At 40.2% G+C, this 13467-nt stretch overlaps 1 protein-coding gene across 1 annotated transcript in view; it reads right to left on the reverse strand.

Moving 5' to 3' along the window:
* LOC119889986 (multiple epidermal growth factor-like domains protein 11) overlaps positions 1-13308 on the reverse strand; it is a 159830-nt gene extending 146522 nt beyond the window's left edge. Inside the window, 2 exon segments of the mRNA XM_038700963.1 lie at positions 12294-12608; positions 12775-13308. The gene's annotated coding sequence lies outside the window, so the exon portion shown is untranslated.
* Between the last annotated feature and the right edge of the window lie 159 nt (positions 13309-13467).

Below are 13467 nucleotides of genomic sequence, written 5' to 3' on the forward strand. Positions count from 1 at the left end.
GTAGGCCCATTTGTAACATTTTCAACAGCGTTGACTGATATTCAACAATTCAACTGATTCACAAATAAAACAGTTTTCTGTCTTGTTAGGATTTGATTAGGGTCAATGTCAGTGTATCCATTATAATTTCAAATAATAGTATCATATCTAGCTTACCATTAGTGTAATATTAATTCAAGTTACAGCAGTTTCATCATGTTCTCATTCATTAAATCCTTGGTCTACATGCTGGTTAGTCTCTGATTTGTTAATGCTAACTGCTAACTTGTCAATAATCAGAACCATTCATGCAGAGCAAGTTCAACATTTCTAAAGTTTGCTGTAGAGCGTCAATATATATATATTTTTTTATTGTCACGCCCCATCCAGGCTGTGATTGGTCAGCTCACGAAAAGTGACACTGATGAGCAACTTTATGCAAACGCTTGGATAAATAAAAACAACCGATCTTCTTCCTCCTCCATCGGTAGAGAGGACAGACAAGAGTAGCGTGAGCTTGTGAGAAGTGCCGGTATGGCAGAAAAAGTCCTGGTGTGCCAAAGAGTAAACTGTAATGCAAAAACGCACACAATGAATGCAGACTGTAGAAAGCAAAAGACAAGTCCCGGACATTTTGGTTCCAAAAAGAGGACATGTCCGGGAACAAGAGGACCATGTAGTCACCCTATGTGAGCAAATGTTAGCATGCTAACATGCTAAATTAAGATGGTGACCTTGGAAAACCTTCCGTCCTTAACGTCTGCATGCTAACGCTGTCATTGTTAGATGATATATAAAGAGGATATTTGTTACACATATTGTTGAAGCTGTAGCTTTGAGCAGAGACGTAAAGTTTTGTTTCACAACATTAAATCATTCCTTCGGCCTTCTACCTCAAACACACACAGAGTGAAATTCAGGCCTCGTTTTGTAACAGGAAGCAGATCTTCTTTCTCAGATGTATTAAACTCTGTCAGCGCTAAGGGCAAACTAACTCTTCCACACAATGGTGGATGTGTTGCCATAGCAGCCTACAACGAGTTTCTTTGCTGTTGTGTGACACCTTGAGGTCATTTTCATTATTCATGTGTTCTTTAATTTAATTTGCATTTAACAGAAACGCGCCTACAATTTAGACTTGCATGAGAGAAGTTAAAATTGTTTTTTAATGGTTAGATTTTGTGCAACTTAAGATGTTTTACACAGTAAACATGTTTAAATTTGGTAAAAATTGTGAATCCAGCTCAAGTTTTAAACACGTTATCTGTAGATGCGGGATGACCACATGTGTTGAGTAACACATTCGCCAGATACATTATGTTTATGGACGTCCTTTAATGCTAACAGTGCTTTATCACCCATCTCCTTATTAAATGCATGTGTATCGAAACCTGCCAGCCTTTAAAACCTCTGAGGATTGTCAATCAGAATTAGTATGTTGTTGCAGCACTGCTGCTAACATTAAAGCAAAAGAAAGCACATTTATCTCCAAAGTTCCTTCAGATATTCGCTTTAGAATTCACATCAGAGCACATGAAGGTGCTTCCAATGCGCAGCAGCACACAGCAATCAGCGCTTTCCTTCATTAGCAGCATTAGCAGACTGAAGGTCATCTGTGTCGTGGCTCATATGAAAATGCTTCAGCTGAAGGTGCAGCAACAGCAGCTTGAGGTTTAGGAAAGAAACTCGCGGCGGTTAAGGATTCTAGTGAGATCATTCACGAAAACGGCATTAGTGTTGATGTTTTCTGGCCCCAGTCTTTATGAGGAAGACACTAATTGTCCAGACTGACAGTTCCCAAGGTTGGATTCTCAATCATGCAGAGCGGGGTCATTTTTAAATATATATTTTTAGGCAATTTTTACGCCTTTTTAATAGATAGTTTAAAGTAGAGAGAAGACAGGAAATCGGGGGGGATAAATGGGGAAGGACGTGCAACATTAGACGCAAATCAGGCACTTTGCGGTTCACGGTATACGCTCTGTATAACTCTAGGCCATCAGGATGCCTCCACTTTGCTGTAATTGGATTTGATCACAAAGTGCGTCCAGCATGATGCAACACTGAAGCACAATTAAAAATGTTAAGGGGCCCTAAGGTGACATTTTTACCTTGTCGTGAGGCCCTGTTTCAAAATCTACATTTAACATAACACACATTTGTGTTTATTCAGAGCATGACAAACTAGAAGAAACCTGAGGAAGGGTAGTATTCCAGTGTAGAAACACGGATTGGTTTCTGGGGAACATGTGTTCAGATAATGTTCAGAGGAATGAGACACTGGTACCTGGGTAGCATCAGGTTTTGATTGAAGTTATATTGATTTACCAAAACCTAAATAAGCACAACACATGTTTGGTTAGCAGCTGTCATAGCGCGGCCTGTAACTAACCGCACACTGAGACTCCTCAGACTGTTGATTGTCAGAAAAGGAGGAGGATCGCTTTACAATGAGCAAGTCTTGCTGTGCTCTGCTGGATTTAGTATAATCCACTATAATGCTTCCAGCTCTCAGCGTCTTCTATGAGGGAAGCTGCCAAAGTTGGTTAACTTGCAGTCGACAACTTCATCTGAAGGCCCACTCCAAGGAGGGAGAGTGACTAAACACTGAGATGGAGAGGCTGTTCAGCCAGCGAGCACCTCTTTAATCGGACTTGTGTTCTCTTCCAGAGGACACTGACAAGTGCTCTCTGCAATGTTCGGGGTACAGTCAAAATAAATGCAACAGCAAAATTAAATTCTTCCCTCACTCTGTCCCAATGGCTGTGCGGTGTCACAGGGTGATCGCTGCTATAATTTAGATCCACTCTTCTGTCAGAGCAGGCAAGGTCGTTACTTATTACGAGGAACATAATGATTCGGATTGTCCATCTCCAGGCTCTCATATTTAATGAAAGCAGTGGGAAATGGCACAAAAAGCTCACAAATTCCAGCTGGCATCAATTGAGGCTTTTTGGTTACTATGATTACTGTACTGTCCAGATATGCAACTTGATTTGTAGTACAGGGACCTCGTCGAGGCCCACTATTAGGAGGCTGTCTGAAATAACTATATGCTAAAATTAAAAAAAAAACTTTTTCACGTTTGCAGTTGAAAGTGCAGTAGTAGCCAAAAGTTAAATGCTGCCTGTGGGTGCCTGTATATAAAACATACTTGTAATGCTGCAATCCATATCTAACTAAAATCCACATCACGCCAAGTGAACTCCTGCAGACTAACATACTGCTAACAACGCAAACAGATGAAGAAATAAAGAAATAGGTGTATATGTTTGGTATATTTGTACAATGCCCATTGAGGACGTGTGTTATCTTACAAGCATATCAACGGGCACATCTATTCCTCATTTATTTGTTAAATATCCATTTACTTTTTTTAATGTTCCCAATTTTGCATCTTCTTCTGTCTGTTTTCCTGTATTTTGTGAAGCACATTGTTTTGTATAAAATGAGCGATCTAAAATCAAGATTCATTACTTTTATCAGACAGTAATCAAGGATCTGATAATCAACACCAAACGCATGCACAGTAGGTCTTTTCCAACACAGTGCTGCTCACTGTTAAGCAGCTGAAAGGAATTTGGTCAGAACTGAGAGAAAAATAGAAGAAAAATTACAGCAAAGACAAGCATATCTGAGCACTGCATATGTAAAGTAATTTCTCCGTGTTGGTATGCAATGAAAATGTCAATCAACTTAGCAGATAACCGACAAAACATGTCTCATCAGAGGAGCGACGGAATGGACAGAGGCTTGTTTCCCCACAATCCATCACACAGATTAATATAATGTTAAGATAGAAGTTGAAAAATAACATAATTGAACCAGAAACATCTACTTGAGGCTTGATTCAGATACACACCAGATCAATCCAACAGTGCATGACAGTGACTCCCCTAGGGCTGGACGATACGGCCAAAACTGTTATCACCATAAAAAGTTTCATATCTTTCCATATCGCTAATTATCACGATAAGTATCAACTCGTTATTTCTTTCGAGATTAAAGGCTGATTTTTGCTCCTGAGTGAAAGTTAAAGAAACCTGATGGTTAATTGTGGTTTAAACTCTAAATCCAAACAGCGGATCACTTCACAAATCTGAGGCAGAACATTCAAAACTATTATGATAAAATCTTTGTCAACAAATATGCACAAGTAAAATTAAGTAAAAGCTTTTTTTCCGTCAAAAAAATAATTAAGTTGTGTATGATTCATGTGAATAAAATCAAATATTTATTGAACATTTGTTATATTGTTATTGGAAATAATTATATTGTGATAATTATTATTATTGTTTTATTGTCCAGCCCAGACCCACCCCTTCTCCAAACATGGCTGACAACTATTAAAACTAAGCATTGTAAACGTTAAAGGTTTGTTCACCCCACACAAATATTTTTAATCACCTATGTCCTGCTTTCACCCTCACAGTATATATATACAGTCGTTAATAATAAATCAGCAGAAACATCTGTTTCCAGAATCAGTGTTTCTCTGGACTTCACAAGGAATAATTTTCACTAGAACTACATTCGGCAGAAGAAACATATCTTTAGATGCCTTTAGAGGTAAGATGTTTAGGTGTTATTTAGGTAAACCAAATCATCATAATCAGAAAATGTATTTGGGTTAATTACGTTGAAAGAACATTGATGCTTTCTAATTTGTGTTTATCCAGTTTGAAGATCAGACGCAAACACAACAAGCCCTCCGAACTAAACAGGTTGTTTGTCACTTCCTTACACAACCGTTAAATATGGCCGTTACAAACATAATTCATAAGGCTGCTTCAAATGTTTCCTTCTCACTCTTAATTGTGAGCATTTGCCCCTTTTCTTTGTCTCGTGATTGGCTAGTGTTCGACCGATATGGGTTTTTCAATGGCCGATGCTGATATTTAGCGAGCAGGGCGCCCGATCGCCGACATATAAGTAAAGTAAAGTCATGTATAATTATATTATTCCTGCAGAGTACGATCTAATATACAAGTTATCTCAGCCAGTAATGTGTTGTTTTAGATGGAATTTTTATCAATAGGGGTGTGACGAGATCTCGTGCCCGATTAAGCCAATCAACTCCGCCCAGCTAATGCGACACCAGCATGCACCATGATAGTAATCGAGTGAAGCCGCTCTCACGCTGTGAGTCCAGACAGTTGAGTGGTAAAATAACTGGTAGAGTTCTGCAATATAAACATCTAAAAACTGAAGCACAACCTTGCTCTGTTTGGCACTCTGAGCTACACTTTATCAGAGGTGCTGAACTCGTGTGTGGATCTGTGGTGAGATGTCTGGCTTATCACAAGTGTTTCAGTTAGTTTTGGTTTCACGTGCAACATGCAGTCCCAAATTATGTCGGTCAAATGGTCTGAAGAGGAAAATACCAGCGCAGCAATAACGTGATGCACAGCAGAGTACAGGGCAGGCAGACTTTAAAAATATTGTTAATTCTCATTAAATGACGACGTTATGATAGGGCTGGACGATCCGGCCAAAAATGTTATCATGATAAAAAAAGTTGCAGATCTGTCGATATCGATAATTATCACGATAACTTTCAAATCTTTATTTCTTTCGAGTTTAATAAAGGCAAAGTTGAAGAAACCTGATGGTTAATTGTGGTTTAAACTCGTCTTTTTGGTCAAAACTTGAGGCCAAACAGTGAATAACTTCACAAATCTGAGGCAGAACATTCAAAACAATTGTGATAAAATCTTTAACAAATACGCATGAGAAAAATTAAGTAAAAGCTTTTTTCAGTCCTTTTTCTTCAACAAAATAAGCATTTTTTCCCCCCAAAATTAAGTGATTCAAGTGAATAAAATCAAACATTTATTGAACATTCGTTATATTGTTATTAAAAATGTAAAAATAATAAGTTACGACTTTTTTCTGGACATGTCCAAGAACACAGATATGTGGGAGAGATTCTGAATATGCAGAAAGTTTTGAACATGAGCAGAAAACCTGCTGATACACAGGAGCGAGTCCAGGAGTTTCTAACGGAATTAACATTAATACATTTTTCAAGTGAAAAGGCGCCACGTGCACATTTCAAGAGGTTTCTATGAGATTCTCAGTCATCCAGGTCATAGTTATCCAACGAAGGTTAAAGTCAAGGGCAACTGGACTTGGTTGAAGATACTGGAAGACGTTTCGTCCCTCATCCAAAGGACTTCTTCAGTTCTGACTGACTGGCAGGGAAACTCAGCTATTTAACCTCAGTGGGGTCGTTGGCCCGGGTCATCGATACCGCTGGTTCGTTAGTGTTCCTTGTTGCTGTGACGACAGTCGTTACAGTCGTTAAGACTACCTGTGGCCAAGACTGAACGACCATCGTTGGTATCTTCACCTGAGGCCGTTTGTGTACACAAACGCATGGCTCAACACAGAAGGGCCAACTCCTCAGGTCAAGACTCTGCAGTCTACTTACATCTGAAGGACAGAGGACACTCGTTTGAGGACCACCAGGTGCACATTTTAGACAGAGAAGATGGATGGTTTGAAAGAGGTGTCAAGGAAGCATCTACACCAGGGTTGAGAAGCCGTCATTGAACAGGGGAGGGGGTCTACGCCACCACTTATCCCCCACTTACAATGCTGTCCTTTCATCACTTCCCAGGAAACTCAACAAACGTAACCTATTGGCCTCAGGTGAAGATGCCAACGATGGTCGTTCAGTCTTGGCCACAGGTAGTCTTAACGAATGTAACGACTGTCGTCACAGCAACAAGGAACACTAACGAACCAGCGGTATCGATGACCCGGGATAACGACCCCACTGAGGTTAAATAGCTGAGTTTCCCTGCCAGTCAGTCAGAACTGAAGAAGTCCTTTGGATGAGGAACGAAACGTCTTCCAGTGTCTTCAACCAAGTCCAGTTGCCCTTGACTTTAACCTTCGTTGGATTTCAAGAGGTTACTTTCACAAACAAAGACACAAAGAGGAGTGAAGACTAAATCGTGCCTGCATGTGCGCTGACTCAGCAGCAATGATATTACATGAGCAGTGGATCTACAGGAGAAACAGATCAGAAAGCAACACAGACTGCCTGAGAGCTGCACTCACTTACATACTGTTATATTTTTAGATTCTGAATTGTCACCTGCTGCCTGAATTTTATTCCCTTTACATAAATAAAAAATATTTCCACCATAAATTGGTGCAGAAAAATTTACGAGAATGCAGGAAATTAACTGTTTAATGCTCAAAATTTTCATATAATTCAGGATTGAGGATTTCTTAAAAATAGTTTTAAAATCTCGTCTCGCTCTCGTGGTTTAAGAGTCTCGTCACACACCTATTTATGAATGAATGAAACAGGAACACACACTGGGTGCTGCTGGAGATTACAGAAGGTGGCTGACGTTTAAGGGAGAGCGGGTTAAAGTCTGTCAGAAGTGACGTCATTTAGCGGCATTATTCTCTACTAGACAATAATAGTACAAAAAAGGACTGTGACTGAGGACATTTAGGGTTCGAAACTAACTTTTTCCACCACCTTCCCAAAACTCACAAGTGGGAGCGCCAATATCGTGTCACAGCAGCTACACTGCAGATTTTTTTTGTAAATGGGTCTCGTGAATGAAAGATTCAGCTTCAACTAATGCAAAATGCCAGATATCAGCGTCTATTACTATCAAGACTAAACATCTTTGGGTTTTGAGGTGTTGGTTGTACAAACAAATTAAAGTCTTCAGCTTTAGGAAATTGCCAATTGTCTGACATTTTGTCTCCCAAACACTTAATCTATAAAGTGATTTGTTGATTAATTGTTAATGAAAACACTCATCGTTTGCAGTGTTACATTCAGGACAATGCTGTCGTTTTTCTGGTGAGGACAGTTGTAGCAAACGGCCCATTTTTCCAAACAAACATTGCAGAAGCGGTTCATGATGATGTGATGGTGTCTGGAAACTGTCTAGAGCTGCAACTAATGATTATTGATTCATCTGTTAATTATTTTCTTGATTGTTTTCTCGATTCATTTAGAATCAGGTCAAAAATGTCAATCACAGTTTCCCGGAGCCCAAGTTAATCTAGTCTTCACATATCTTGTTTAGTCCAAACAACAGTTAAAAAAAAAAAAAGCAGTTTAAAGATTTTCATTTTAAGCTAAGCTATTAAATGAAGCTGAAACCGCTGAACTTTCAGCATTTCGCTTTCAAAAAAATGACGGTTAATCGCTTACCAAACTTCAAACTCGTTCCAGATTAATTTTCTGTCAAATGATTTATCAATTAAAATCGACCAAATGTTTCAGCTCTACACTTCCTTCATCCATCACTCTCCGTCTCACTGTCAGACCACAGTGATCAAAGCGAGAACTGTAGGATGTCTATAGATTCTGTGGCTCTCGACCACAAACTTCCTGGAACAACAACATGTGACCCTGACCGAAAACTGTCCTCTCAAATAAAAACTACACCTCTCTCTCTCTCTGTGTGCAGAAACAACATGCAGAAGGTCTGTTTTGTGTATAATATGTTACTCATCCATTTGCCCTGGGGAGAGCATTCATGATGTTTTGTAATGGTCAGCTCCATCACCCTCTTTCTGTCCACTCCAAAGTACCCACCAGGCAGAACCACTTAAAAGTCTTTTATGTTGCTTTTTCTTCCTCTTTTCCCTCTCCTCCGCTCCGCCTTTGTTGCGGGATGAATAAGACGCTGAGAGCCGATGGGCGGCTGGCCTTAATGGTTTCTCCCTTTCACCTCCACCTTATGAGCTATTTGAATTTCATGACGGATGTTTTTGCCGCTGCCTCATCCTGAGAATGAGAGGCTCAAACCTCTTGACAAAGTCTCTCCATAATTCATCACTCCCATCGCACACCCTCTCTGGGGGGTTATGCTCTGGAACACCGCAACGATGTTTACAACATTACAAGACATACGCACACAGATGAGTAGTTGAGGAAAGAAAGGCATAACCTAAGAAACACCTTTTAAAACCAGAAACTCTTAAAGGATTTCCCTCGTGATGACATTCCCCTCCCTCCTTTCACCCTGAAGCTGCTTCATTTTTTCCCCATCTTATGTGTGATAAAGCAGCACAAGAGGTTCAGGCAAAACTTGCTATGCAAAAGCAGCCAGCCACGGGCAGCGGCACTCCAATATAACATGTCCTTGAGAAACAACAGCTAGTGTTATCCCATTTATCAACACTGATTACAAGTATTGATCCGTCAGAACACGGTGGATACCCAGTTGAAAGGGTTCAGCAGACTGGAAACACAGCGGCTGCTGCTGCTGCTGCTGCTGCTGCTGCTGCCGCCGCGGATCACGGTCCGTCCAGACTGAAACAGACAGACCATTTCAGACGCTCACACGGTGTAATCCATCTGCCATCAGCTGTTAGAGGAAGTCAGTGTTTCAAAGTGTTGTGCCAGATGCCGTGTTATCTGGTAAATATTTTGGGGGTTGGCAAGAATTTCTCAAGTTTATGAGATGATGAAAAAGGGAGAATTTGCAACAGTTCTGACAGATAAACACAAAATCCCAATATACAAATTAAGAACTTCCTTTCAAAATAAAATAAAATAAATAAAACATGAGACCCACTCTCTTATTACGACTGCTGGCATGAAGGTAAAGCGCATTACAGCTGAGTTTTGAATCTTCATAAGATATAACACAGAATTTTTTTGTGTGCCCAGAATTGTTTATCTTTTTGCAAATATTGCCTGACGTGCTCCAGGCAGCAATTTTTTCCCTCGAAAATGAGCATGAATATGAATAGCGTTTTGGAATGAAATAGAAATGGAAAGTCTAGTTTAATGTGTTGGTAGACTGACAAGCAGTTCTTCCAGCACAACACGTCTGCACAAACATCATTGAATGTCAGGGATGGAAAAAAAAAAGAAAAGAAGACTTGCTTTAAAAAGGCCTGGAGGAACAGAGCACTGCCTGCTCCAATATCCCCCCTGTACTCTGCACCAAATCAGCTGTTTAATGGCTTTGTGGATGCAAAGAGCAGTGGACTGTTTGGTTTGTATGCATGGGAGGGCAGCTGGCCTGGAGGAACTGTTTTCTGCTGGCGACACACTTCAATACTCTCCCCTCAACAGCCTGTTATACTTTAAACAGCGATTGGAATTATGTTGACTATTTAAAAGGCGAAATCACAAGTGCAGGAGTGTGGAGGCAACAATTATTAAGATGTGGCCCAAAGAGTTTTCAAACAGGCTCAAGAATAAATTCTCAATTTATGACTCCTACAGCAGCCACTAATAATTAGCTAGTATACTCAAGGCTGTCCAAACCAAAATTAATTCATGTTTGATATTTTTTTTCAAAGAATGGCTAAACATTTAGATTTTTGGTCAGCAGCCTTTTGTCACATCATCAGGAAATTTCACTCTTTTATGGCTCATAATAAGAGCTTGTTAAGTTTTTTTCCCACTTTAAGTACCTTAAAAGTGATAATGGAGAAATCTAAAACAAGAGTGTCACATTCAAGTTTGCATTTTCGCCTTTAGTTCCGTTGCTTTATGAGCATTGATTATTGAAATCACCTGGATACATAATCAAATGGCACTCTTCCAACCAAGCATTGCTTCAAGTACAAGCCGTGCTCCAGCGATCCTGAGACTCAGGTCTGCAGCCGTCTGCCATCAGTCTCATTTAATTAGCTGTTTTTTTTCCCCCCTCAGAGATAAATGCAGCTTTTTTTGCTTTGCATGTCTTACAAAGCAGTAGCAGGCTGCTTGCGCAGAGTGTAGCGTGCTCCTGCACGCACTCTTGGCAACTCATGGTCCTGAAATGATTCTTCAACTGAACTGTTGACCCGCCGCCACCACCACAAGCACCACCACCCCCACCACCCCACCCCCCACAGCCGCCCACACAGCATCATCTTGAAGAGTAAAACACATTTAATTAAAGTAAGAGCTCAGGAGTCGTCAAAAGCTGCATTACTATTATTGCGAGGGCACATTTGTGACAAATGTCTCCCTGGCATATTGCACAGCACAGTCTCTAACCACAGCAGTAAATGGAGCTACTTGAGGAGGAAACACAACACAGAAATCAAACAGCACTTCTCTCTCTCTCTCTCTCTCTCTCTGGTTACTTTAATCTGCCCATTGGCTTTGAGATTCCCATTCTTAGACCATTAAACGCAAATGCTCAATTTATTTGAATTATTGACTACTGAATATATTCTTCAACGAGACATGACCTGAAACCTGCACACACTACTTTTCTGTATAAATTAGCAACACTAACTCTTGCAGACCAGCTGTTGGCTCTCACGTGCCTTGCTCAAGATCGCCATCTAGTGCTGACAGCGTGTTACTCTCCGTGTAAAGTCTGCCTGCTGTGATGCCTCAGGGGGAATCAATGGAAATACTACAACAGCAATAAACATCCTGACCCATCTAATTAAGATCAAAACCTTTTGATCACTGTAGAGTCCAGACTTCTAGCTGGGAAACTGTCTCTACACTCACCAGCGGTGTTCAGTCCTCAACACCCAGAGCAGCTCACTTCTTCTGTCCTACCGGCTATTTGATTACAGTTAATTACATTCACCCGTCGGCCAAAGTCGACTACATCCCGATTAGATGGCTGGAATAAACACCAGCAGAGCTCTGGGACCTAATGACGGCACAGTTGAGTGAAGAGACTGAGATCAAGTCAACTTGCAGTAAATAAGGATGAACCACAAAGTGACTGGGGTTAAAGAAAGCATATAATTTCATTTTAAAAAAAAGATCTAGGAAAAACTTTTTAGGCATGCCAGCCTCAGATTGACGCCTCAAACACAGACAGCGATCATATAAATAAATAATAGTGGGCTAATTAGGACTGAAAAGAATATGCCAAATGAATATAAGATCATGTTAGAACTGTAATTCCTTCTTAATAAGAAACAATAATGTTGACTTTTCGTGAATCTCACTTGCCCATTTAGCTCAAATGAGCAATTATGCAGATTTTCAAGACATGCGGGTTATTTCAGGCAAAAATGTCGCACAGACAACAAGGATTTAATCCGTCTGGTCTTTGCAAAGTATTACAATCCAATAATCAACTTCAGCAGGACAGTCTACAATAACTCCCGATATAACAATGCAGCAACTTCTGGTAAAAAATAATAATACAGGAATAATCTTGTAGAATAGATAATAAGATAATGTAGAATATTAAAAATAGACTTCACTATAATAAACTCACTAATATGCAACCCCACATTCGGGATATTCTAATAATGAAAAAATGCAATCAGTTTATGTGTAGCCGACCATCTCTGTGTGTAAAATAAGTAAATAAAAGCATAACAGGGTGAACAATAACAGCTGTGGCGCTTACCTGCAGGAGGGATACCTTCTAAATAAAGTTCATTCTCGCAGTATTTAAGCAAATAACTTCACTGTTAGAGCATCGGTCTGAGAGATGACACGGAAAAAGCCATTCTTAAAAATGAACTGTTTAAAAGATGCCGATCAAGAAACACGAGTAAAGTCCTCCTCAGCATCGGTGTCGTCGCCAACTTGAGCGCAGTCTCTCCCTTAGACTGCGTGACTCTCCTCTCTGCCGGCGCTCTGCTGCAGCTGCTCTCCGGAGCGCAGCCAAAGAGCAGCGGAGGCAGCGAGAGGAGTAACCCCCACCTCACCGGCGCGTTCGCTTGTGGGAAGAAAAAACAAACACTTTTGACTGAAGTTAGACAATTTTTAGTTTCCCTTTAGTATTGTAGAAACATAAATAAAACTACGAATATAACTTTCACACTTAATATTTAAAGATAAAGGTGTTTTACCAGTAAGGGGAAGAAAAAAAACAAAATACTTACCAAGTTCTCATGGCTAGCAGGCTAGCAAAAAAAAAAGAAAGTACTCCAGCAGAGCAGCATGGCCATTCGTTATTTTTGGCCACCTCTTGTGATGAAGTCCAGTATTCACGGGCATTTAGCTAGCTAGGTTAACTAAAAATGTTATTAACTATACTATAACTATCTTCATCAGTCTGTCCTTCCATCTGTCATGATATAGCAAAAAAAAAACCCACATGTAGCTTGTATTAGATGTTGTGTTCACAGTTTTAAACGAAGCAACGTTGTTTTTAAGTTTTTGTTGGTCATAGTAACAACATCTACAAACTGGAAGTGATTGGAAATTCTAAAGTCGCAGATTATCATAATAGACTGTCAGACTGATTGAAGGTACTACACATCCCGACCACCAGCGCTCCGGTCAGCGCGCTATCTTGGATTTTGCATGGGTTGTATTGATTTTAATGGGAATCACGGCACTGTTTCAGATTAAATTGTGTTGCCTGACATCTAGTTCCCGTTTTTCTCCTGTAACGTTAAGACATTAACGAACTTTAACTGCACCGATTACCTGATCCCAATGATGGTCTTGTGTCAGGGCTACGTATAATACTCGGAAATTTGTTTTACATGAAAGTTGAGCTGTTCAATGTCTCGATCTCTCAACGTCCTTGAACGCAGCAAGATAATGACCTGCTTGTGCGTCGTGACGTC

The sequence above is a fragment of the Micropterus salmoides genome, unplaced genomic scaffold (genome assembly GCF_014851395.1).
Source record: "Micropterus salmoides isolate LMB-PRFRI ecotype aquatic unplaced genomic scaffold, ASM1485139v1 Ms_hic_scaffold_6, whole genome shotgun sequence".
Lineage (NCBI taxonomy): Eukaryota > Metazoa > Chordata > Actinopteri > Centrarchiformes > Centrarchidae > Micropterus > Micropterus salmoides.